Below are 25,116 nucleotides of genomic sequence, written 5' to 3'. Positions count from 1 at the left end.
TTAGCGATAATGGAAAAAAAATGCCGGCCATCTCAAACCCGGCGAAATCTAAGGCATTTGGTCATGGGAGGAGCCAACATTTGTAGTGCACTGGTCCCCCTGACATGCCAGGACACCAACCGGGCACCCTAGGGGGCACTTCTAAAAATTTAAAAACAAAATACAAATAGCTCCCAGGTGCATAGCTCCCTTCCCTTGGGTGCTGAGCCCCCCAAATCCCCCCAAACCCACTCCCCACAACTCTACACCATTACCATAGCCCTTGTGGCTGAAGGGGGGCACCTACATGTGGGTACAGTGGGTTTTGGGGGGTTTGGAGGGCTCAACACTTAGCACCACAAGTGTAACAGGTAGGGGGGGATGGACCTGGGTCTGCCTGCCTGGAGTGCACTGCACCCATTAAAAACTGCTCCAGGGACCTGCATACTGCTATCAGGGAGCTGGGTATTACATTTCAGGCTGGCATAGAGGCTGGCAAAAAAGTGTTTTATTTTTATTTTTTTTAGTGTGGGAGGGGGTTGGTGACCACTGGGGAATTATGGGGAGGTCATCCCCCATTCCCTCCGGTGGTCATCTGGTCAATTGGGGCACCTTTTTGAGGCTTGGTCGTGAAAATTAAAGGACCAAGTAAACCCAGCGAAATACTGCTTAACGCCGCTTTTTTTTCCCATTGTCTGCGAAAGCCGGCCATCTGATAGCCACGTCCATACCCGCCCATGTCCCGCCTTCGCTATGCCGCCGACACGCCCCCTTGAACTTTCACCGGCGAGGCAATGGGAAAGCAGCGATGCTGTAAAAAAAAGCCGCTTTCCATTATACCGATTTCGCCGCTTTTGAGAGATTGCCGGCCATCTCCCGATTTATGTCGGGAAATGACCGGCGATCACTTTCGAAAATAAGCCTGAGTGGTAACTACAATTACAAGAAGGGAACAGCACTGTAAAGGAATCATAAAATTTGCCGCTAAGAAGCAAACAAAAGTGCTTGGGTGTTGCGTGGACCCAGCACTGGCCTATTGGGGAAGTAGAGGATTCCTAGAAAAGCAAAATTCAGTGGTAATCTGAGAGCTACCATGCCAAGTAGGGGAAAGCACTGTAAAGTGAACAGAGAACTTGCTTCTAAGGCCATGAGAAGCAAATACAAACATTTTGTGGTAGCAGAGTCACAGTACTAGCCTTTGGGATGAGTGACTGGGGATGGTGGAATGGGATACCTTAAGATGAGGGGGTCCCCTTAGAAGCAAACACTAACAAAAACTTGCAAAAAGTGAGATTGTACTAAGCAATGACAGACACCATTTTTTGATTGTAATTACCGTGTTTATGAGGATTACGGGGTACTATATAGGAATAAGGCTACATTTTTTGGAATTATAATTTAACCAGTTACAATATAGCTTGTGTCTGCCCAAATATGCTTCCAATATAAAAGTACTCTGTGGTGCAGTGGAAAAAGCCAGATTGTTGAACAAACAATGTTTATTTTTATATTTATTTAAAATCTCTAACACTCTCTCTGATAAACAGACCATATCAAATTTAGAGGCAAAAATCAAAAGACAGAATAGAACTCCAAAATCTAAATAGGACAGAGCACAATCACACGCAAATCAAGAACACACACAAAAGAGAAAATAGAACAAATAACAGTAAATAAACTTGGAGTAAAGACCCCCTGTGTATCAAAAGCATGTTCAAAAAAAGTAGGATTTTAAGCCTGCATTAAATTTTGTAAGGGAAGGCTCAGCACGCAAATAAAGAGGTAATTTATTACAAAAATTAGGAACCAGAATGAAAAAAGCATAATGTCACGTAGATTCTAAACACGCATGATATGGAGCTAGAAGAATAAGACAATGGTTGTTAAAAGACCATAATGTTCAACTTTGGACAGATAATCTCGCAGATAAGTACACAGGACCTTATGGGTTAAGCAAAGGAATTTGAACTTAATCTGAAAAAGAATAGGTGATTGATATAATTTAATAAAAAAAAGGGAGTGATGAGATGAAATTCGTGAACACAGAATGGAAAAAAAGGATAGCTGTATTATGGAGCGCTTAAGCATATTCCAAAGGAATTGTGGAACACCAGCACATATTAAATTACAATAGGCTACCCTAGAAATCAACAGGTAAGGAACTGCAAAGAAGAAAAATCAAGATAACTACAAATTGAACAAAGTTGTTGCAGAGTGAGAAAACCTTTTTGAACCACACCAGAATTCTGTGTTTGCAAAGAAAGCTCAAAAGAAGTAATAATTTCACAGCATTTGAACTAATCTACTGGAACACCATCAATTACTATATTACAATAGCATCGTTTGCTCTAGAGGTGGTCCTACATAGATGTTATGCTGACTTGAATTTAAACACTTGGAGATGGATTTACTAAACTTAAGTGCTGGTACTTAACATTATACTCATATTAAGTGGTGTTTTCTGTTTAAATAACACCACTGAATTTACATATAATTGCTGGCTTTAGTCAGCACACAGAGGCACATATGTATGCATGGTAGGCCTGAAGCCTAACTTCTGTGTATAATTTATATATAGAGCATTGCTGTTCCTTGTGGCCACATTTTTGAAACTTGCAGTTTAGTTACAGCATACAATATTTTACTCTGTTGGTATTTGCATTACCAAGGGCACTGTTTTTAGTTTTTTGTTCACATGCCTTGTAAGGTACATAAGTATTGCCACACTGGGACAGACCAAAGGTCCATCAAGCCCAGCATCCTGTTTCCAACAGTGGCCAATCCAGGTCACAAGTACCTGGCAAGATCCCCAAAAAAGCTCAATACATTTTAAGCTGCTTATCCCAGAAATAAGCAGTGGATTTTTCCCCAACTCCATTTTAATAATGGTCTATGGACTTTTTCTTTAGGAAGCCAGTCAAACCTTTTTTAAACCCCGCTAAGCTAACTGCCTTTACCACATTCTCTGGCAACGAATACCAGAATTTAATTACATGTTCAGTGAAGAAAACCTTTCTCTGATTTGTTTTAAATGTACTACTTTGTAGCTTCATTGCATGCCCCCTAGTATTTTCAGAAACAGTAAACAAACAATTCATGTCTACCCATTCCACTCCACTCATTATTTTATAGACCTCTATCATATCTCCCCTCAGCCGTCATTTCTCTAAGCTGAAGAGCCCTTGCTGCTTCAGCCTTTCCTCATAGGGAAGACATCCCATCCCCTTTATCATTTTCGTCACCCTTCTCTGTACCTGTTCTAATTCCACTATATCTTTTTTGAGATGCGGCGACCAGAATTGAACACAATATTCAAGGTGCAGTCACACCATGGAGCGATATAAAGATACCTGCATGAGTTTGTGTCTACACCTTTCTGGATTGATTTATTGACTCCTGAGGCAGGTGTCCCTGCGCCAAAACACAGATCTGCATTGAATCTGACAATAAAATTGCTTTTTACCGTTAAGTTGAAATTGCATTGGTCCTCCCCTACTTTCATTTTTGCTCTGTGCCTTGATTCATAGGGGTTTTCTCTTTTTTAAAAATATATATATATACAAAACAGTTGAATTTTTCAGTGCTCTTCATGTAACCTTGGGCCCAGCCCTCACCATGCCTCCAGGTGATTCTCCTCAAATATGCATAACTTTTATGAATAAAGCAACTTATATGCATAAAAGCTAGGCATATTATCACTGTTCTCGCTAAGCTGAGCGAAAATTCTCCAACCACATTGCTGCCAGTGGAAGGTACTGTTTCAATATTGTATTTTCAATTGCTAGGGACAGGCATGTCCTCTGGAATCCTACAGAATTTGACTATTCCTCACTATTGAAAATGTGATAGTGAAAGAGCACCCCTCACTGACAGAATGCAGTTGGAGGCCTACCGCTCAACTTAGAGGGAACAGTGCATATTAGGTACCTAATTCTGTGTCTAAAGTGTTCCTAGTGCCTCCGAGTTGTGGAACAATAAAAAAATGTTAAAAGGATAAAAATGATACTGGTTCACGTGTGCTTAGCCAGACTATCATTTCATGTGATTTCACATGTGGCTGTGATCTAGTCTGACCACAAGTGCTCTCTTGTAATACCAGTCATATAGTTTATACTCATTATTTCACATGTTAAATTCCATTCATTGACATTATTGGGGGGAAGTTACCAATGTGGGCTACAAGTCATGTTATTTTAGCACAGGATCATATTTTATGCAATGAGACGCTGTGCTAAAATAGCACAACTTGAGCTACAATAACTCATCTTAACTGTAGCCCACGTTGGTAACTTCCACTACTACTACTACTAACTAACATTTCTAAAGCGCTACTAGGGTTACGCAGCGCTGTACAATTTAAACATAGAAGGACAGTCCCTGCTCAAAGAGCTTGCAATCTAAAAGACAAGAGAACAATCTAAAGACAAGTGTACAATCTAGAGGACGAGTGAACAGTTAATCTGATAGGGTGGATAGATTGGGGCATTCTATATTTCTCAAGCGGTTAGGCGTCGAAGGCAGCATTGCCTTCCCCCCTTAGTCTTCTCAAAGTTAATTTTTGTAAATATTAGATTGTAAGCTCTTTGAGCAGGGACTGTCTTTCTTCTATGTTTGTGCAGCGCTGCGTATGCCTTGTAGCGCTATAGAAATGCTAAATAGTAGTAGTTGTAGTAATGTCCTTATAAACATAGTAAACATAGTAGATGACAGCAGAAAAAGACCTGCACGGTCCATCCAGTCTGCCCAAGAAGATAAATTCATATGTGCTACTTTTTTATTTGTACTGTCCTCTTCAATGCACAGACCGTATAAGTCTGGCCAGCCCTATCCCCGCCTCCCAACCACCAACCCCGCCTCCCAACCACCAGCTCTGGCACAGACCCTATAAGTCTGCCCAGCACTATCCCCGCCTCCCAACTACCAGTCCCGCCTTCCACCACCAGCTCTGGCATAGACCGTATAAGTCTGCCCAGCACTATCCCCACCGCCCAACCACCAGCCCCGGCACAGACCGTATAAGTCTGTCCAGCACTAGTCCCGCCTCCCAACCACCAGCCCCAGCACAGACCGTATAAGTCTGCCCAGCACTAGCCCCACCTCCCAACCACCAGCTCTGCCACCCATTCTAGGCTAAGCTCCTGAGGATCCGTTCATTCTGCACAGGATTCCTTTATCCCACATGCCCTTATGTTGCCTAAATGGTGGCATCCAGTTGTATAATTGCCCCCATAGTGTTCTGTTCTGAAGGATACACTTCCAGAGGGATAAAGACACAGCAGAAGGAATCCAGAGAAGGGATACCACCAAATTGATTGAGAGACTAAAGCAAAACCCCTATGAGGTGACTACGGGGCCCTTTTACTAAAGTGTAGTACGTTTTGAGAATGCAATAAATGGCACCCAAAGTTATGTTAAGCTAAAATTCTATAAAAGGCATTCTGTGCAGAACGACATTTACAGATTACTAGCTTAGTGCTAATTTCGTGCCTAACTTTGGGCAAGAGCATTTACACCTGAAAAAGAGTGATGTAAATGCTGGCATCCAACTGATCAACACAGAACAGAAGAACAAAGTCCCTTGCAGAAAACAATATAACAAATACAGTAAAGGTATCACCAAAAAAGGATAAGGTTAGATGATGTACAAAACTCACAGGTTTATTTGAAACATCCAAAGACACAAAGCAAATTGTGTTTCAGCCACAATGCCCTTCTTCAGGAGTCTTACAACTGGATGTCCTCTAACACTTAACCCCTGAGAATCTTGCATGATAGGTAAACCTACCTTCCGAAATGCACTGGTTATTTCACTGATGGATGTCACTGCCTATTTGCTTGAGTTATGTGAATAAATGCAGGTATTCTATAATATCGCACCCATATTCTGGAATGCCCCTGACCTGTCCATGCCCCTCCTATGGCCATGCCCCCTTTGGAGCTGCATGCTATGAAATTTAGGGCATAGGTCAGATCTGCGTATAACTCCCAATTAACAACAATTATTGATTGTTAGCACCTAATTAGATAATTAGTTTACAAGTGGGTCAACTTTGGGCAACCAATACAGAATCCAGTGGTCCATGATTTAACAGCAACAAAATAATGCGCAATAAGTACAAAAGCTGTGTGGTAACTGTTGGGAGAGGGATACCCAGCACATCCACTGCTACACTGAAAAGATTCTCTGTTCTATTAAGACTATGTACAATTAGTATGGATGCACAATGCCTCCTCTTCTAGAGGTGTTATGGACTAAATTCTATATAGAGCACAAAAAAATCAGCACTGAAAACAGTGCAGTTCTATAAATCATGCTTAAAGTTAGGCACTGTTTATAGAATAGCGCTTACATAGGGAATCATGCCTAACTTTATGCATGGCCATTTGCACCAACTAAAACATGATACAAATGTCCATGCATAAATATAGGTGCAGATGTCCTTTTTCTATAACTATGTGTGTAACTTAATGGAACATCCCTATTCTGCCCATGACCTTCCCATGTCCATGCCCTCTTTTTTGATTCATGCATAAAATTTAGGCATGGAACCCATGCCTAAATTTATGCATGTAATTTTAATTCATTCTAATTACTGCCAATAAATGCTTGTTAAAAACTCAATTATCAGTGCTAATTAGCTTATTATTCAAAGCACTCACAGACCCAACACACAAACCACAAGGATTCTTTATCAGTCAGACAAAGATGCAATAAACATATTGTTTATTATCTTTTAAAAATGGAACAGTGGAACAAAATAGTGCAATCAGCAAACAATAACAGGTAACTGAAATATGGATCAACTATAACACTAACTAAACATTTGTATACTGTTTAAACAGTACCGGGGAAGATCAGGACATATAATTTACCGAGCCTCAGCAAAGAGATCTGTCTTTCTTTTCTCCTGGGCTAAGACTGCAGGTCAAAATCAGTACATTCTAAAGGAAATGAGCTCCTGGGCCAATCAAAGCCCAGTCAACAAGATTTAAAAGTATACTGCTGCATGCTCCCTGCTTGTGTTAAAGTAATAAAACATTCAGTTCCCCTGTAACAGCTTTACAGCAAAGAAACACCACCAGCTGGCCAAATAGGAGAAATACACTTCAGGACATAATCAAGGCAGGAAACTATCCAATACATTTTATAGATCATATTCTTTTGTTATTCAACTTGTCAAGCGCCATTGATCTAATAGATCAGAAAATATTGCTACTCTTGTTAGATAGTTTCAACATGAGAGGTGCAGTGTTAAATTCAGTTAAGGGTTTCTCGACTGGACACTGTTTAAGGGTAAAGGCACAGAGAGTCTTGTCAGATGCCTGGACCTGTCTTTGCAGAGTATTGCAGGGTTTGCCCCCTTTTATCCATTTTGTTCAAGCTTTTGTTTCAGTCTTTGGGAAAGCACTTGATAGACTGAAGTTATTCTCATTTGTTTACACAGATGACATTACGATTCTAATGCTGATTCCCAAAGACTATGATGAAATATTGAGAGGAATACAGAAATGTGTTGAAGTTATAGAACATTAGGCCATTCTTTTTCAACTAAATTTTATTCGGGATAAGGCAAAAGGTTTTATGGTTAGGTCCGATTAAGAACATAATGGGTAAAGAAACTTTTGTTATTGGGAACACTAAATTTAAATTTGAATTTACCTCATATATTTTAGGGGTTGAGGTGAACAGCCAGCTCACCATGGTTGACCAGCAGACTCATTTTCAAAAGAGATGGACGTCCAAAAAGTGACATAAGTCAGCATTTGGACGTTTATCTCACAGAAACATCCAAATCAGTATTATCAAAACCTCTTTTTGAATGCCTTTCTCTGAAGTCCATCAGAAGGACATCCAAATCTCAAGGGGGTGTGCCAGGGGCATGTTCAAGGTGGGACCTGGGCATTCCTAAGACATGGATGTCTTTCAGCAACAATGGAACAAAACGAAGACGCCCAAGAATAAAACTTAAACATTTTGAGCTAGACCTGTTTTTATAACAGATAGCTGCAGTGGGAATTGAACCCACTTCCCCAGGATCAAGGTCTGCTGCACTAACCACTAGGCTACTCCTCTACTCCACCCAAGTGGTGCCCCAAATGACCAGATCACTGGAGGGACTCGAGGACCACCTCCACTTACTCCCCCAAATCACAAACTATTTTTCCAAACAGCACTTTCAAAAGGAAAAGATAGACCTTTTTTGTAGAAAATTATCTTTCCTGTTCTGATTTTGGATGTTTTACAAAAAATTCCAAATTCAGACTTAGATGTCATATCCAAAAATGCCCCTTGTGCATTTGACTTGCCCAAAGTCACAAGGAGCAGCAGTGGGAATTGAACCCATGTTATCAGGATCGCTGCACTAACCATTAAGCCACTCCTTCTTTGTTTTGGAGGTCTTGCATTTGGATGTCTTTTGTTCGAAAATGGACCAAAACAAAGGACATCCAAATCACAGGACATCCATAGTATTTTCGAATGCAAAAGATAGACGTCCATCTTTTTCGAAAATGACCTTCTTTCCTGTTCTGAATTTGGACGTCTTTGTAAAATGTCCAAATTCTGATTTAGACGTTTCTTTCGAAAATGCCCCTCCAGGTAAACCAAGTAATAAAAAGTTCCTTTTTCTTCATGAGAAAGTTGAGATCTGTTCAAAGGCATTTTGAGTTGATATCTTTCCTTCTAAGATAGATTATTGCAACATTATGTGGGCTGTACCATTTTGGTTCTGAAAAAAAGTTACAGACAGTGCAAAACTTAGTGATTGTGATTATATTTTAATTGCGTCAGGATGAACCAATATTAACATATTTTCATAAACTTCATTGACTAGGTACTATGGTTTTGCAGTCGCATTATGGGGATGTTCTATCATATTTGGTTAGGGTTTTTTTCTCTTTTAAATAGACAGTTATTATGGGGACAGATTGTTCTAGAATTCCCTTCAGTAGGTTTGGTTAAATCTGTTAGACAACTATCTTCATCCTTGTCCTAAAAGCTGCTTCAGTTTGGAATTCTATTTCTATTTCAGTCCATTCTATAAGGGATTCTTTAACATTCAGAAAACAACTTAAAACTTGTTATTCAAGAAATATGTGAGTTAATCTATATTTTAGATTGTGTAGTGCTGTAATTCCTGGATTATTGTTCTGGTTTCTGCTATTGTGATCTGCATGGAACTGTATAGGTTTTTGCAGAATATAAAACTGACTAGGAAAAAATGCTCGTTTCTGAGCGGAATGAAATGGGTGCTATCAAGGGGCCCCCTCCCTCCGTCCCTCCGAGCTACTTGCCTTGTTCGCTGTGGCGTTTCAATTTTGGCCCTCGAGTGTCATAGCTCCGCCCTCAACATCATGACGTTTTGACGCGAGGGCGGTGCAGATACTCCAGGGCACACCGGATATCTCGGGCGCCTCAACTTCCGTGGAGACTTCAGAACGTTGGGGTTGCCTTTTATATAGAGAGATATGTAATGTAACATGAATTACTATGTACTGTGTCATTCCATAGCTGTAATAGTTACTTCACTCATGCAGTAACAGCATATGCTAATTTGCGCATTAACAGCTTAACACACTTTAGTACAAGAGCCCCTGAAAGATTTAATAAATATGTATATTCTACAAGAGAGGAGGAAGTGGGGGGATATGATAGAGAAGTTTAAGTACATCAATGATTTTCAAAATACAGAAAAAGCAAACATTTTTTAAATGTAAAGGAAGTCCTTGAACAGAGGTCATGCTGTGAGACTCAAAGGGGGTAGACACAGAAGAAATATAGCAAAATTTTCTTGCTGTAAAATTGTGACGGATGAACAGAATAGTGGAAGCAAAGGAGACAACACATTAATAGAATTGAGGAAACCCTGAAATAAGCACAGCTGAGAGGAAATGAAGTTAAAGCCGGAGATCAAGGAGATTTTGTTACATTGCAACAGAAAAGGATAATGGAGAGACTGCATGAGCCTGGTGATCTGTATCTAATGCTGTGTCCTATATTTCTTTTGAAGCTAATTTATTGTAGGGAGAAATAAACATATTTTTTATTATGTTTCAGTATTCACTTCTGATTATGATGCATGCCTGATGCATTGGTACAGTTCCTAAGAAGAAAGCAAAGCAAGAGCAAATCACTGTTATTTGGGTAGCTGAAAGTGGAATAATAATGTATGGGAATTTAGACACTGATAACAAATGAAATGATTCCTTTTACATCACTGGAGCTGAATAAGGTAAAATAAATACTGAACCGTGAAAATAGCAAATTGCTTATAAAATTATACTGTTCTAGTCTTGTGCTGCACAGATGAGTACAGTTTATAAAAAGTGATTTTCTACTTGGGGGTTTCTAAACTTTAATTTGTGAGGATGGGAGGGAGGATGGGGTGGTGATTTCCCCCTGTCCCTTTGTTTTTCCAGCTTAGTCGGAACAGGAGCTGAGATCTAGCACTGTGCAACCATCTGCTGATTATTTTCTCCCTATTATATATCCCAGTCATTATAGCAGCAGTCCTGCTTAGTAGAAAAATAATGCACTTTGTCCACAAATATGGGGATATTTTCCTGTTTGAAGAGTTGGAGAATATCTCCAGGCATGAACTAAGGGGCCATCTTGCTAAAGTGCAGTAAGTTGTTACATTAGGTACAAAATTGAATGCACAGAAAGTACAAAACCTGTGTGATAACTGTTGGGGGGGGGGGGGGCAAACACTTAGGGGCAGTTCTATAACTGGATGCCTCCACTGGGCTCCCCAATGCCACACGTTGGGTTATTATTCTAGAATGACATGTGAGCATCCAGATTCCACTATAGAATGCTAGTATAGCTCATTTTTGGCACATGTAAGTAACTGTGGTCATGTAAATGCAGCAGGGATGCACATAACTCAGGGGGAGATGCATTAAACTTACCAAGCCAGCAATGTACTTTCTATACCAGTTCCAGCCTTTTTAGCAAGCATATTGTTCAGCAGGAGATGCACAAAGGGGCTCTGTGGGCTTTTTACCATGTAGAGCAGCAGAGAATGGGAATCCTATGCCAATCTATTTAACTTAGGTATTAAACATTCAAATGTGCATTCCATGCAATGCACAGTCGTTTTCTAAGTGATGCACAGAAGCAGCCCTTACCTTTACCGTGGGTCATGCAGAAAGCCACGTGATAGAGGTGTGTGCTGATGGCTTCTACCACAAAACTAATGAGAACATATTCCACAGTGATGCAGTAAACTAATGCAGAACTTGCATGCTAATTAGGGAAAGCTTATTGGAAATGTGCACGCAAAGGTTCTGCAATAAGAGTGACTTCATGGTACACATGTCTGAAGAAAATGAAAGTGCCAGAACACAAGCGTGCATGAACCGGGATGTTGTTCAGCATGTACAATTAGCCACACAAAAGTTTCTTAAACATAACATTTTTGCAAGGCTAATATATATGCACAGTACATTTTTCCAGTTCATGCGCAGGAGGTGTCCTGGTATTTGTTTTCTTTGGACACACACAGAGCTGTTACCTTCCATTCTGTCTTTTTAAGTTGCATGTACTTGCTATGGCTGCAGGAAAAAATGGTAGTAAATGCAAAAACCTGTCATTAAATTCTTTCGACTAACCCTTCTGTGCTGCCTCAGACCTGTGAACGTCTTGCATCGTGTATGCATTAAAATCCTATTTACTTTTTTTTTAATCTTTATTTTTATTAATTTTAACATTGTACAAAGTACTCCTGTCTACTTCTGTACACTGAAGAGGAATACCTAATGGTGCAATTACCATTTTAATATGATGCGCACTTCTACTTACTGCAGGAGTTAACTTCTCTGCTGAACACCTTTATGTATTGTGTGCCCAGTACCATGTGTGAACACCTCACGGTAACCACACACTGCTGTTCATGTGACTCTACATCCGCGTCTCTGTTTTTGCACAGCTTTTGTCATGATGACTCCTCAGCTGTGCAAGTTTTGAGCAGCTGATTGTTCTCTATTTACCCATTCGCCCATCAATACTAATGCAAAGCTGTTTCATGTGGCAAGCGTTGGATCAAGTGGCAAAAGAGCAGAATAAGTGAGGTGGGACATTTGAAAGTTGTGCAGAAAAAAAGGTAAGGAGAATCTGGTGATGGTGGACCATGATGGGTGAGTTTGAATGGGAAGAGTTGCAGGAGTTTAGCAATAGGATCAAATAATCTCCAGGCCCTGGGGATTACTTGGGGTATGGGGCTTACTGTAGAGAGTAGAGTACCTGTTTTGGGGCTATATATTTTATTGAATGATTTTTGAAAAGTGTTTTATTGTTTTATTGTACATTCTTTTACATTGTTAGGTGAAGGAATTAATAAATGTAACAGAAAAAAAAATGAAATGGGAAAGGTGGAGCAAGGGTAGTATGGGGGAAGAATTTTGGTACTGGAGTTATGTGGAGGAAAGAGGACAAGCCTAGGACTGAGTGGAGGAGAGTGTTAGGTGAGGAGGATGTCCTTGTGACTGGTGGAGTGTGATTTTGCTGGTTACTAGCGGGAAAATGAACATTATTTTATTATGGAAATACCTTTTTCTCATGCAAACTTTTGAATGTAGCATGTCACCCTGAGGAGTGAAAGGTTCCCTCTTTGTGAATAGACTAAAGTGCATCTGACCCTGAAATGAGTTTTCAGTCAGCACACATGGATTCTTTATTTGTGAGCTAGGGAATGCATCTCACAAAACAATTACAGTACAAAAAAAACCTGCACAGTAGACTGTGATGTGCAAAGAAGGCACCTCTTACCCCTGGGGTATGGTGATAGAATCAGGAATTCACAAGTATAAAGTTAGAATGAAATCAAAACTTGTATCTGTAAGCCAGTGGCGTTCCTTGCCTGAATGGCACCCGGGGCGGAGCGCCGATGCACCCCCCCCCCCACTAAATACACCTTCCCCCCCTCCGGCGAAATGACACCCCCCGGGTGCACGCCACTGGGGGGGGGGGGGGGTGCCGCGCAAGTAGCATGCAAATACATGGTAAATGTATTCCTCCCCAATGATCAGCGAGCAGCGCACCAAACATTAATGCGCTGTCCACGGCAAACCCTATGACAGCTCGGAGCTGGTGTTAGGGTTTGCAGACCTTTGGGGAGGAATGGTGAGCCCTGTCCAGCATGCATTTGCATGCTAGCAGGCCCCCCAATCCCTCCAATGCAGCAGCTCCCCCCCCCCCCCACAGGAGCAGGAACTCCGTCCTGACCCCCTCCTAGTGATATGGGAGCTGGAGGTCCAGTGGAAACTATGGTGTGAAGCCCTGCCCAGCACATCCCAGAATGCACTGGGCAGAGCTGGGCTCTGCCATTTTCAAGGTGGCGCTGATGGAGGAGGAGGGAGGCCATCTCCCTCCTTCAACTAAGGTAGGGGGTGGGGAAGAAGGCCGCTAGACTACCAGGTCAGGAGGGTTGATTTGCGACCTACTGGGACACCAGGGCTCAATTTGAGGGGATGCTAGGGAGGGGGGGGGGGGGTTAGGGGGACTGGAGACTCACCGGATCTCCAGCCCCCCTGAACTTGTGTTGGGAGGGTCTGGGGGACTGGAGGTCTGCTGGACCTCCAGCCCCCATGTTGCTTAGCTCGGAGTAGGGGTACTAGGCCACCAGGGCCATGCTGTTTGGGGTCTCGTGGTCCCATGGACCTCCAGCCCCTGTGTTTGACAGGTCTGGGCTTTTGACAGCCCAGACCTGTCAAACAAGTGTGAGAGGACTGTGCCAATCCTCCTACACTTTACTCTATGATCAGAGATAATAGCGCACATAAATTTGCATGCTATTATCTCAGATCATAGGGGCAGTAAAGCCCCGTGCTGTTCAGCGCTATTTTTAGAGCGATGATTGGAATAACGCAGGGTTTTGATCATCTGCCCATTAATGCACACAGAATTGATTTAACACACACTAATTGAAAAGAATTTTAAAGATTGCTTTCCAACTTTGTCTGCTCTGTCTGTATGACCAATAGTGACTCTAAACCTATGTTTTTGATTAAAAGTAATTCTGTTTGTGTGAAAATGATTTGGAATTTGTAAGAAGATAAGGCACGTCTCTAATTAGTCTGGTATGTGCAGGGGGGAGGTGGGGCCGCATGTCTCAAGTTCAGGAGATAGGCCATCTGGCCAATGGCTTTTTTACCTGAATGTGGGAGCATGTGACTACATTCCCACATTCTCAAGCATTCTATAATTTTTTTTAGTTACATTTGTACCCCGCACTTTCCCACTCATGGCAGGCTCAATGCGGCTTACATATACAGGTACTTATTTGTACCTGGGGCAATGGAGGGTTAAGTGACTTGCCCAGAGTCACAAGGAGCTGCCTGTGCCTGAAGTGGGAATCAAACTCAGTTCCCCAGTTCCCCAGGACCAGAGTCCACCACCCTAACCACTAGGCCACTCCTTAGCTCTGAAAACGAGTTCTAAGCCTAATAAAAAGGGAAGCCTCTGACAGTGAAATTGGACGCTCACCTGTGGGCAGACATGTCGTGCAGGAACCTGCATGGTTACAAGACTCCTGGCTTCACTGAAAAGGGGCTTCTCTCAGCTGATGTAGGCCTGGAAGCAGTGACACATGACCAGTGATGTGATGTATGTATGTATATATATTTCTTTATTATTGCTTCTCCTGGTCAAGAGACTCCTGGCTTCACTGATAAAAAAAAGCCTGGATGTAGTCATGTATGACTAGTGATGTGATGATTGTTTCTCTTCAACTATATAGATTAATCATTATATATCTTAGACAATAATGACTTATACACTCTCCGTTTGAAGTGAACCTCTAATAAAAGTCTCATTTACCTAATATGAATCCAAAAGAATCCATAGTAATTGTTGAGCAGTCTGTGACCGGCAGAGCAATACACTAACCTAGAAATTGACACATATATGATTTGCATACTTTGTAAGAATCTAATGCACCTTAATTTTCTGAAAAGAAAATAGGAATTTTTTTTTGCCTGTGTATTTTAGCCCCTTTGTTTTACAAATGCACCCAAAGAAAAGCACAATTGGACGTGTGATTATACAATAGGGGTCATTTACGCTCAATTGGTGCTTAATTGGTGATAAGTATCAGTAATTGACCTTAAGTGCTGACGGCACTACTTTGTAGTTATTCCATTGTGATGTATGAGACACCCTCCTGGTGTCCCTGTTGTCTCTTCATATCGTATTGCCATGTAAATACTATAAGAAGGGAGAAGAAGTTTACCTGGATAGTTAGTTGTACCTCACTGGATGGCTTGCAGCAGGAGAGGGGTGAGTATAATTACAGAGAGGACAGATTTCCCAAGGTTCTAAACCCTTTCCAGTAGTGCTTAGTGAGGTCTTTCTTAGGACAGACATAGCACCCTGGAAGGGAGAAAATCTGGCGTGGCCTCAGGAAGGGAGGTGCTCCACAACTGTAGTGCTTTCCTGCAGGGAAAGGAGTCAGTCCTTAGGGACATGCCAGGAATTAGATCAAGCACTTTGTTCTTGACTCTGTAAGCAGTATACCCATGGAGCTAAAGAGAGGCTTGGAAACAGGTGGGGCCGTTTCTCTCGATGACACAGAGGTAAAAAGCCTGCTGTGATCAAGACAGAGGAGGAGTGGCTTGGCCACTGTTTAGAAAACAGGATATTGAGCTAGATGGAACATTGGTCTGACCCAGAATGGCTACTCTTATGTTCTTATGAAAGGAGTGAAAAGGAGAAGAACAGCAACCTGCCTGAGGGCAGGAGGACCCTTCCTCACAGAGGACCGGTTGCAGGGAGTAAACGGGCTAACTAACCCAGGGCATAAAGGACCCTAAAGTTAATTCAGTACCTGGTTAGTGAGAGAAGGGGAAAGAACTGGTGTCCAGTCCTCACTGGAGAAATGTTACAGATCTGCCTGAAAAGAGAGAGGGGGTCAGGATCAGCCATATGAAGGGTGCAGAGACTTTTTGAATAGTCCTAGCCTGTGGTTGGAAGAAAGAATTAGTGTCCAGTCTTCACTGGAGAAATTTACTGACCTGCCTGAAGAAAGAGAGGGGGGGGGGGGGGGGGGTTCAGAGTTAGCCATGTGAAGGGTGTAGAGACTGTTATTGAGCAGTCCAAGCCTATGTCTGGAATTAGGTGGGGAATTAACTTAGTGAGAGAGAGGTTCATTAAGGGACACAGATCTAGGTTGTGTCCTGGAAATGCTGGTGCAAACTTATGGACTTAAAATGCAAGCTGGGTTAGGGAAGAAAATAGAAACCCTTCCTGTGCTGTTTTTGCATTAATTCGTTTTGGTTGATTTTTCCTTTGAATCCTGAAGCACATGCCAGGGAGGTCTTGTGCTGTGTTTTGAAGACCAAACTTTTCTAATGGAATCTAATTCTTTGTGCTGAATAAAAGCTCTTTATGTTTTGGAACCTGGTTGCTGTGTGAGTGTCTGAGCTAGAGAGGTGGAAAGCCTGGACCAGAGCAGGATCAGGATCAGGGGTATTTTTCCTGACCTCTTCCAAGGAAAATGTAAGAAGGAGTAGATCTGGTGACACAGACCATGCCACAACCTAGTGGGCCATTACAGCGTGTAATTGTTCTACACCCCTATTCTATACACAGTATGCCTAATTTCTCCAGTGTGTAACTTCGAAAAAGGTGCAGCCAAGGGAGTGGCATGAGTGGGTCAGGGACATGCCCAGAAATGAGGTATAGTTTTACAGAATACATGCATTTATGCACATAAATCAAATTATTAGGGTGAGGCAAAATAAGGCGGGGGCATCGAGTACAGCACAGCATACCCAACACCAAAATAGCTTAATCCCCAAAGCACTGACTTCTCAACGGTAACTCATTTCACATGAGTCTATCACTCATGGCTCACTTGGCCTCTTCATCGGATCAGTAACACCCTTTTGGCTCATTCTTATATATGTTTGTTTATCTTGATTCTAGATGGTGTAAGCACATATATCTAGACTGCTCCTGATGCAGTGGTGAAATATGGCAGATGTTGGTTGGTTTGCAATTTGAGATAAGTGCTCTTTGATGTTTATACATAAATATACAATAATAAATAAAATAATGTATAAACAAGTATTTATAAGAATGAGCCAAAAACATGTTACTGATCTGATAAAGAGGCTAGGTGAGCCGTAAGTGATGAGCTCATTTGAAATGAGTCGCAGCTGAGGATTCAGTGATTTTGGTGTTGGGTAGTTTAGGCACCCAAATGGCAGTAGTTAGGTGCAAAAGTACAAACTTAGGCTAGTATTCTATAGATACTTTTTTCCATGCTCACTAAAAATGGTTAGTCTGCCATTTAAGCAAACTATTAGCACAGAGGCCCCCCAAAATGTCATTCAATCTTATCTTTAGTTGGTCTTTGAAGGGTAATTTAATGAAGGCTTTTCTACCTGTAAAGCCTGGTTAATATTCAGAAATGGTCATTTATAAAATTGCATGGTTGTCTATAAACATATATGTGCATGTAGACACCCCGTCAAAAGAAACCGGTCAAAAGAAACCAGACAAAAAGTTCCAAGCAAAAAAAGTTCCTGACATAAAAGTCCCTGACAAAATAGACTCCTGACAAAAGGGCCTGATGAAATAGATTTACTGAGAAAGTCCACGGCTTGTCACTTGAAAGTCCTGGCATCTACCTACGGCTTTACTATCCACACTTGGTAGCTAGTGAGAATCAAATCTGCTTGACTAGATAATCCAGCTTGATTAAGGAGGTTTCCCTGCCCTGTTTTGTGTAGAGTCTATTTTGTCTTGGGGTTTTTTGGGGAGGGATTTTTTTTGTCATGGTCTGTTTTGGTTTTAGTCTGTTTTGTTGGTTTTTTTTGTCATGGTCTATTATGTCGGGGTGCTGTGCATGTAGTGACAAGATGTGTGTACTTAAAAACACACTGCGTGTTGGAGGTTCTGGGAGTGTGATTTGATAGAGTAGGAGTGGAGTTGCAATGTATGTGTGCATTTTATAAAATATGTGAGAAAATGCATAGAGTACAGCAAACAATTACTCCTACCTCAGAGCAGGGAGAAGCGGCACCCCGACATAATAGACCATGACAAAAAAAAAAAAAAAACAGACTAAAACCAAAACAGACCATGACAAAAAAAAAAAACCCAAGGCAAAATAGACTCTACACAAAACAGGGCAGGGAAACCTCCTTAATCAAGCTGGATTATCTTGTCAAGCAGATTTATGATTCTCACTAGATACCAAATGTGGATAGTGAAGTCAAGCCGTAGGCAGGTGCCAGGAATTTCACGTGACAAGCCGTGGACTTTCTCAGTAAATCTATTTCATTAGGCCCTTTTGTCAGGAGTCTATTTTGTCATGGACTTTTATGTCAGGAACTTTTTTTTGTTTGGAACTTTTTTGTCTGGTTTCTTTTGACCAGTTTGTTTTGACAGGGTGCCGGGAGAAGCAGTTGTGCACTACTGGGCCTGAATCTGGCAGCCTATTTTATAAGTAGGCTTACGGGTGTCTCTTTTGGACTTCTCTCGGGTCCTTTGCATACATTGTGATGGCAGACTTGTTGCTTTGATATGTCCTGAAGTAACAAGAGTATCAGCAACTATTCCAAATGACACTTTTTGCTGTTGGCCCTTTCTCTTAAAGGTACCTTGACTTTGAGCAGCAGGAAATTGTTCCTTGTCCTTCAATAGGGATGCAGTCCATGTTTCTCTTGCCATTGACACCAGCACAAATGGACTGTAAAGGTTCCAGCTGCAAGTGAATGTCTCACGATGACAAAAAAAAATGATGACCCTTTTCAGAGAAAAAAAAGTAATTCCCTTTGCAATTTTAGAACTTCTAATGCATAACCTTCCAGCTCTTTGTTAAGCTTCATCCTCTACTGCTCCATTCAGGCATAGAATACATAAAGGTCCACTCAGAGCCTCCACTGTGTAAATCATTGCTAGTTACGACTTTTCTATACTATCTATTTTAACATCATTTGCTGCAAAGGCACCAAACTAATCATGGTATTTAGGTCTTTCCTTAACAGATGAAGCACAAAGAGCTGAGGAAAAAAAGCCTGAAGCTGATCCAGGTTGACAACTATACTGCGTGCTTTGGAGCTGTTTCCTGGAGATGTCTTATTTATAGTAACAATCACTGTGCACTTACTCTGTGGAACTCCATTCAAGTCGAGAAGCAGATTGCTCTCATTTTAATTTAATATTTCTACACAGTTTACACTTGGCATGGAAATCTCTGTCTTGTAATAAAAATCTTTTTTTTTCTTTGCCTAAAACTAATAGATTTCTTGTGCTATTTGCACATTTGTCTCCTGTTTGTACAAGCATTCAAATGTCCTCATTTCCCTGAAAAAAATCTGGCAACATACCAGGAGCAATACCCTTGCTTGAGTCTGAAGAGAGAGCAAAATATAATAACATTATATGAAAAAGTATCATTCACTAATAGATGCCAAACAGATAGAGAAGATGTGTTCTCAAAAATAGATAGATACCAGTGAGAATGCAAATCATTAGATAAACTGAATGGAACCACGAGTTAACGTTAACATAGAAGGTATCTGTTCTTTATGTTTCTGATCTGCAAAACTACACACTGCATACCAAATTTACAGTTTATATTTTTTTACACATACATCACCATATTCTTCAAATGGCACCCAAAGTTAGGTGCGTATATGGACACGAGGTTATAGAATAGGGTCAGTTACACGCATAACATAATTAACTAATTAACACTAAATTAAAAATAATCAGCATTAACAGACACTAATTGTCTCTAATTTGAAATTGTGCACATAAAAGATTTACTCCCCTGTTCTATAAACGGTGCACCTAACTTCTCATGTGCGCAAATACAAAGGGGGATCCTATTTGAGATCAACTAGGCTCCAGCCTATATTCAGAGCAGCGCCTGGTTGAACTTGGTGCATAAAGTTAGGACAGCTTAATTTCTTGGCTGGTTAGTGGTATGAATATTTCTACTAACCTGCTAGAGCATGCTCTGCCCAATCTCCACCCCTGGCCTGCCCCAGCCTCAATGGTTAAAGGTTGGCCATTTAGTGCAATATTCAGTAGTACTGTCGGATTACATAACGCCAGGGCCACCAAGAGGGGAGGGGGGGAGCAAGATTCCCTGGGCCTGGCCTCCAAGAAGACTGCTCTGCCAGCCACAGGTCCTTCTTCCTGCCATGTCCTGTCTATGCAGAAACAGGAAGCTACTTCACTGGAGGAGGCACGTAGCAGGACGAAGGACCCATGGATGACAGATCAGTCTCTCTTGATCGCTGCCAGGGAGGGCAGTGGTGGCGGTGGGAGCTGCATCGGTGGCAGGGCCCTGAAGATTGCTTGCCCAGGAACTGACTTTTGTCTCTCAGTGGCTCTGCATACCACTGAATATTGCTGTTTAGCCATGACCAAACGATTTAAACAGCTGGGAGCCTCTTCTGGTTGTTTAAATGGCTCTGGATATCAGGCCCATTGTGTTTATCCTGAGAACTCAGCAGACTGAGAGTTCCTATTGATAGATTTGTGTATCACCTTTCTAGAGGCATGACTCTTAAAAACTAATGTTTACTCTTGAAAGAATTTGCAGCCTGAACAATAGTAACATATCTGTTATTGCAAAACTTCCCAAATCTAACCCATTGATCTCACAAGTCAGGTATACATTTTGCATATAGGTGGTTTATAGTGTATGCAAATGTTTCCAGAGCTGCCAAGGGGTCATAATTTTTGAAAGGGAGATTTTAGTATACGCCCCCAGCCCCACCCTACTTTACCCTAGCTCCACCCACTCTACATGGCTCCGCCCCCTGGCACACCTCAAACCCACAGGCTATTTCAGAAAATATTTTATTTAATAGCCCAATACCCTTTTCAAGTAGCTTTCAGAGGCCAAAACCTCCTGCCTCAGTTCAGTATAATGCTGTTATGGTATCGTCTCCTGACCTGAGGAAGGAAGTATTGGTCTCTGAAAGCTAATCAAAAATGTTTTAAAATCAATGAAGGTATCACCGTATTTTCTATTTTGTGTTTTATTTGAATTTATTAAACTTTATTGACACAGCTACCACATTACTTTATCCTAAATTTAAAATAACATTATTTTCATTACCTTTGTTGTCTGGCCATTTACTTTTTCTAATTGTGTTGCTCCCAGTCTCTTGATTCTGCTTTCCTTCGTCTTCTCTTAACTCTCTTGCCAGGGTTTCCTGTCCATTTGCATTTTTCTTTCATTTCTCTTTGTTTTCTTTAATATTTTTCTGCCTCTCTGTCCAGATTTAATTCATTCTCATTATCCATTCTTTAATTTCCTTCTTTTTACTTCATCTACCTATGGCTTTTCATCTTTTCCTCACCCTTGTTCTCCCCATACCCCTTCCTCTTATACTCCAGTCTTTCACTACTCTGTCCTTTCCCCCTTTCTATCCAGCAGCTCCCCTCTTCCTCTCCCCATCCTTCCAGTGTCTCCCCTCTTTCTTTCTGCATCCTTTCATCCAGCATCTCCTCTCTTTTTCTCCCTACTCTTCCATTTAGCATCTTCCTTCTTTCTCTCCCCATCCTTCCACCCATTTATCCTCTCTCCTGATCCTTCCATCTAGTGTCTCTCTCTCTCTCTCTCTCTCCCCCTCCTCCTATCCAGTGTCTATCTTACCCTTTTCTGTTCAGTGTCCCTCTCTCTCTCCACATCCTTCCAGTCTCTCCCCTTTCTCTCTGCATCCTTTCATCCATCTCCCCTTTCTTTCCCTATCCTTCTATCCAGTGTCTTCCCTCTTTCTCTCTCTCTCTCTCTCCTTCCATCCAGCGTCTTTCTCTCTCCATCCTTCCATCCGTTTTTCTTCTCTCTCCCCATCCTTCCATCTGTCTTCCCTCTTTTTCTACTTATCCTTCCATCCAATATCTACCCCCTCTCCCAATCCTTCCATCCAATGTCTACCCCCTCTCCTGATCCTTCCATCCAGTGTCTCTCTCTCTCTCTCTCTCTCTATCCCCTTCTTTCCATCCAGTGTGTCTCTTGCTACCCTTTTTCATTCATCATGTCCCCCCCTCTCTCTCCTCATCCTTCAAAGTCTCTCCTGTTTCTCTCCCTACCCTTCCTTCCAGTGTCTTCCCTCTTTCTGCTCTCAGCCAGGATCCCCCCTTTCTCCCCTGTAAAGGGGGGGTCCCCTTCCTCCTCTTGGGTGGAGCCAGCAAGCCTGCGGGGCTCCCAAGGTTCCAGGACAGAATACTGCTGATACTGGGACTCAGGGCCAAAGTATTTTATTATTAAGACAATTTCATACCAAAAGTCATAATTATATTCTTCAAAACAAAAGGTACAGCCCTCTTAATATAGTCTTCAAAAGAAAAAGGTACAGTCTTCATAAGATAATCTTCAAAAGGAAAAAGGTACAGTCTAGGTCTCAAAATCCCTCAGCAAATGCTTAGCTCCTCAAGACCTCAGGTCTTCTATTAGGGCATTAGCATTCCCTTCCCAATCCTTCAGAAGGGTTTAGTAAGAGTTCAGCACACTTCCAATTTAGCACAACAGTTCAGAACAAATCTTCATGGACAGTCTTTGCACGTCAAACCAATACCACAAATCACCTGCCTTTTCACAGCACAGAGGGAACCCTGTAACGAGCAGGGGTTGCCAGTTTCTCCCACCTCTCAGCACCAAGCCCGGTGTGGCCTCCTCCACTGCCTTCAAGTGCTGGGCAGGGCAACCTTTGAATTCTCCCACTCCTTGGTAGCTGGCTCCTCTCCCTTGGGCAGCTCTAGTGGCAGGCTACTTCCTTCCTCCACATACTACATGGAATCTCTCTCTCCATTCATCTCCCCTCTCTCCTGGTGACTGAAAGCCTCCAGGAAATCTGCTCTGCCCTTCTCACAGCTGGGGGGAATTATATACTGATGGTGAAGCCAGGGAAACTGAGCTTCATCCTTCCCTCTCCCTCTAGTGGGGAAGGGAGTATCAGGCTCACCCTGCCTCGAGCCATTGCTCCCCCTGCTGGGACTGGGAATCTATTCCATCTTTTTAGGACTACTCTCTTCTCTCCTTCTTGCAAGGACTTCTGGGACCCGTAGTTCTGCACTCAACTGCTTCACTGGGGAATCTCTGGGGCTTGCCTTGTCACACCCCATCCTTATCTCCAGCAGCTTCTCTCTTTCTCCAGCCCTTCTCCATGTCCCCTCCTTCTCTCCCCATCTTCCCACTCTCTCCATTCTACCTCTTGCATCCAGTTCCCCCTTCCATCTGATATTCGTTTCCTGGCCACTGCTGCTTCTCCTGTTGAGCAGCAGCGGCTGCAACAACAAAAAAAGACCTAACAAAAAAATGTAAAAAGCAAGCATGGTGCCGCCGCAGCAGCTTTCAGGCATGCGCTGTCAGCTCTGCCGCTCCTCTCTCTGTCCCCAGAGCGGAGCAGGAAGTTGATGTCAACTTCCTGCTCCAGTGGCACAGAGAGGCGAGAGGAGCAGCAGAGCTGACAGCGCATGCCTGAAGGCTGCTGTGACCCCGCGCTTGCTTTTTTTATATTTATTTTTGGTCGCGGCCGCTGCTACTCAACATGAGAAGCAGCAGTGGCCAGGAAATGAATACAGCATGGAAGGGGGAGCTACCACCACGGTGTCCCAGTGGAAGACTTTCCCGCTTTGGTGAGAGTGTGGGAGATAACCCGCCAAAGCAGGAGTCTCCCGCTGAATGTGGGAGACTTGGCAGGTCTGTGTTTCTCATGCATATTCATTTTGGCTATCCCCGGGACAGGTTTGGCATGTCCTGCATTATAAACTATGGGGTGAAAAGGGAAATATTTGAGCACAATTATTTCTGGTAAATTTCAAGAGGGTAAATTTCAAACCTGTTTACATGAGTATGAGACCCTGAGCAGGAGTTGGGAGGAAATAATACAGCTGGACAAAAAGGTAGAATGCAAAAATTGTATTTATTTAAATAAAGAGAAGTTACCGGGCTTGTTTCTTCACAGAGCCTGAGGCATAGAAAGGGAAAACCCCATTGGGTTTGGTTAACAACAGTAAGCCGCCTCTGGTGGTAATCTCAAACACAGTCCTTGGCTATGGGGTTGCCACACCCCAAACACAGCCTTTCAGTTATATTTTACTTGTCAGATCTGGCTCAGGCCAGACCTCCAGCAAACTTGCAAAGTTCAAACAGTTAGCAGCAGGGGCTTACTTCAGCCCGGACACAGCATTGGGATGTCTTTAGCCAGGCATACACTGGTCCTTATCTGCCGACATATTTTTATGTTTCTATTAAGGAAATTAAAACTAGTAGACATCCTTGAAGGTATAGAAAGCATACAAGGGGACTAAAGAAGCACGACAAATGGTCTACAGCTTGGCAATGAAGATTTAAAGGCCAATTCTATGTGTGTGTGTAGTAGCATGCACCATATGAACGTAAATACAGTGAATACTGAAACTTGTGCATGTGTGTGCGTTCTATACTATTCTATAAAATAACACATGGGTGTATTAGTATATAACTGCAAGGGGGTGTACATATGGGAAAAACACTGGAAAGGCATGGGCATGTCCATATCTTATACGTATAAATCATAGAGTACTCATGGAACACAGGCATGAAAATTTGCACCTGCCATTTACCTGCCTTAACTCTTCACCCTCACTTTCTGTGTATCAGTGCTGACCTCATGCTATTATTCTTTAGTAGTATCTTGTCATATAGATGCTATTATAGAATTTGTGCTCAGTGCTCGACATTGGTACACCTACTCTGAAATACCCCGTCAGGGATGGACTGATAATTGAGACAAAAGGGCAGTGAATGAGGACCCACGCTAGTAGGGGGCCCACTCTCCCCTAGCTTCCATCAAATTTAATCACTTTTGATAAGTGAATAGGAGCCCAGTACCCTTAATGCCTGGGGGCCCACATCACTGTTAGTCTGCCCCTGCACCCAGTTATAGAATTGCCCCATTACTGCTGGACTCTACGTATCATGCATTAATTTCTGTGTGGAAATCAAAGCGTGTTCTATAACAATGTGCGTAACTTAATTGGTTAACTAGCTAATCAGCGCTGTCAATTGGATGTTAGCAAGCAATTATCAGCACTAATTAGCATTAATTTTTACACGCATAACTTGCTAAGCATATTCTGTAGCATGGTGCATGTAAATTCTAATTCGCATAGTTGAAAAAAAGAGC

Source organism: Microcaecilia unicolor, chromosome 1 (genome assembly GCF_901765095.1).
Source record: "Microcaecilia unicolor chromosome 1, aMicUni1.1, whole genome shotgun sequence".
Lineage (NCBI taxonomy): Eukaryota > Metazoa > Chordata > Amphibia > Gymnophiona > Siphonopidae > Microcaecilia > Microcaecilia unicolor.
The sequence above is the reverse complement of the archived record's forward strand: the minus strand, read 5'-3'. Positions refer to the sequence as shown.